General features: G+C 38.3%; 1 long non-coding RNA gene across 1 annotated transcript; it reads left to right on the forward strand.

Annotated features, from left to right (window-relative positions):
• Positions 1-72: 72 nt before the first annotated feature.
• LOC116398383 (uncharacterized) lies at positions 73-2,887 on the forward strand. Its single transcript, XR_004213749.1, has 2 exons — positions 73-351; positions 606-2,887. It is a non-coding gene; the product is annotated as an uncharacterized LOC116398383 (long non-coding RNA).
• Positions 2,888-3,139: the final 252 nt, after the last annotated feature.

Below are 3,139 nucleotides of genomic sequence, written 5' to 3' on the forward strand. Positions count from 1 at the left end.
GAGCTTTAAATTGACAATGAAATATAAGACTTCAGGCTTTGTTTAACCACCCGCTGTCTCTCTTGTCTGTTTCCTCACTGTTAAGGCGGCTGAGTGAGGTCCAGCAGCACGTTTTCATCCACATCTCCATCTGTTTTATTTAAGGCTGGACTGCTGAATGTGCCCCAGGTGCTGCAGGTTTCTGTTCGTGTCAAGGAGCTGCTGTCTCAGCTGAGGCCCAACGCTGTGGCACTAGTCGATGCCTTCGACCACCACGACAGGAAGCTGAATTCGGTCTTGGGACGATATGATGGCAACGTGTATGAGAACTTGTTTGAGTGGGCTCGCCGCTCACCGCTAAACTCCACAGAGGTCAGTTATATTCACAGGGATGAAATAAAAGTAGTGTCACGGCACAGGTGGTACTGATGAAATTCTCCTTTGTTAGATCTAAGGGATTTAATTACCACTATGCAGTAAGGCTTACAAGCTACTAACAGGCTTCAATGTACGCTAAATGCTAGCAACAAGAACCGGATGCAGGCCTTACCTGATCCCCGGTGAGCTCAGTCTACATGTTCAATATTTCAGTCTAAATAATATTCCATTCCTTCTTCCTTCCCCAGGTCCATGAATCCTTCCACAAGTACCTGAAGCCCCTGCGGTCCAAACTGTGAGCGGACCCCTGGCACCTTGATTCCTGGCTGAGACCCATCAACACTGCATATATAAGCACAACCTTAGCCACATTAACACATCATATCATTTCTGGTATTTACCAGTCTGCATTGATTTAGCCTTCATCTCTATAAGTGGTGAGTTGATCACCATACTCAGCCACTCTAAAGGCCATGGTATACTGCAACATGTTGGAGCTGTCTACATTGATCTCTACACAGTGGGCTGTAAACAGGGTGGACATCCTAAACAATCTAAAAGTAATTATTGAGGAGAATGAAAGCAAAACCAGGAATGAAAATTCAAAATCTCTAGTGAGATCATTATTTTGCGTAAAAAATATATATTTTAAGAATACTGAAAACAATCAAATATTTGCACTTTTAGATGACCATGTTTTCTGTCTGCTGCATGTCTGATGGCTCCTCATTATGAGCCAGCCAAGATGGAAATGCCATTTTTTTTTTTTTTTTTTTTTTTTTTTTTCTAACAAGAACAAAATGTTGTTATGAATGTTTCACATATTCGAGCGCTTTATGTTCGGAACAAACCAACAGCAAAATCTGTGTTGGTTGTTTCCCCTGACGACGAGGACCACCATTTTATTTGATTACACACTGTGCCATTTGTCATGATTGTTATTAAAGAGCTGTAGTTCATCAACAACCTTTATCAATTGCTGTAGGCATTAAGACGGAGATGAACAAAGTGAAGATATAGAATATCTCACATAAAATACTGAAAACCATTTTGAAACCATCAGTAGATAAAACCTGCATATACATCAGCTGTTCTCCAGAGCCGTAAGAATTTAAAATGCCTTAAATGTCACTGTCCTACATTGTATCAGACTGTTCCTCACAGCCTTAAGTTGATACTTCCCTTCAAGTGAATGCTTTGTACAATCAAATACTCCCTTTCAGGCCTCCTTTTGTAGAGAACAGCGGCTGCGATCAGCTTGAATTCAGTCACAATGGTCTTAATATTTAAAATCTTTCAATTATCATAAAGGTAAAACAATTTGCCTTTACTCTGAGCCCCACCACCCGTCCCACCTTGTTCCGTATAATGAATAACATAGTGATACTTTAATGACTTTACAGATACCAGCGTGTACGTTATATACACCTAACTGTACTTTGACAGAAGCTGAGCTCAATAGAGAGAATAGGGCCCATCAAGACACTACGAATGTGAGACAGTGGTATTATTTACAATGACTTACAGGAGACGAAAGGAATCACTTTGGAATGATTTGTTCTAAATGCCTCAATTTCTGAGCTGTGGCGGCTCTCTGTCAAGCAGCGTGTTCTATCATTGGAATGAACGATGACACYATTCTGTGCGTCCACATGCTCCTGAATGGGTTTGTGGACAGAAAGCTTTCTGCAGATAATGGTGAAATATGTCAAATGTGTAAAGAGCACCTGTGAGGACAGGTTGTATGAATTTATGACCATTATCATGTGTTTAATGAGGCCACATATGCACTGTTTATGTGAATTAGTATTCTCCCTCCCTGCTGTGAGGGGTTGATATATTATAAAGAATGGTAAAAAAAAACGCATTTCAAACCACACACTTTAAATAAATCCTTTGTTAATGTGCTACACTGTTTAAATCCTGCTGACTGAATTGTTGTGGTTCATATATGATGTTCATTAATGCTTCTCTCTGTTATTACTGTTTCAGAAACAAAAACCGTTATAGAAAAAACCTGTAATAATGAAGTGACTCAGCAAACAAATATAATATAATTGTTGGTAGATTTGTGATCTTGGTTTATCTCAGTGGGCAGAAGTTTATTTTTGTCACAGTGCCACCAAATCCAACAGATCGGTTAAAAGTAGCAACAGAACGACTCCAGTAAAATGTAATGAGTTTGTTTGACTGTAATGACACGATGATGAAAAGGAGAGCTTTAATCTAAAGCCTCACTGAACTGTAAAGATGATTTCTGAGATAATTATGTGCCTGAGGAAATTGTCTTTACTTAAAATAATTAACTAATTGAGTTTCAGTACAAGGCGATTACTGTTTCATTTCTCTTTGTATGACTTTTAATCCGTTAACTTCTGCCGTGAGGGCACGATTATCAATATGTCACGACTAAGCTCTTTATTCACCATGTTTGTGTGATTGTGGTTTATTGAATAATGATTTTAAACAATATGATTGTAATAGTAAGTAATTTGACATGTAAGTTGTATAAATAAATAAACTAAATGAGTAGTGTGTTATGTGTTTATGTCTTGATCCTGCAGTTAACCAGCTTGAACAGTATGAAGTACTCTTTGCAAAAGTCTACATTAAAAAATTTTAGCAAATGCATAAAAATGAGGCATTTGTAAGGTTGCGTTAAACTAAATGATTGGTGTATTTTGGGTTTATCTGTCTTGATCATGAATGACAGGAAGTAAACATGGACCTAAGCTGTTAGGGAAAACGGATCGTCATTTTGGAAGATACTCGTTGATTTAGC

Source organism: Anarrhichthys ocellatus, unplaced genomic scaffold (assembly GCF_004355925.1).
Source record: "Anarrhichthys ocellatus isolate YVR2014 unplaced genomic scaffold, GSC_Weel_1.0 scaffold83, whole genome shotgun sequence".
NCBI lineage: Eukaryota > Metazoa > Chordata > Actinopteri > Perciformes > Anarhichadidae > Anarrhichthys > Anarrhichthys ocellatus.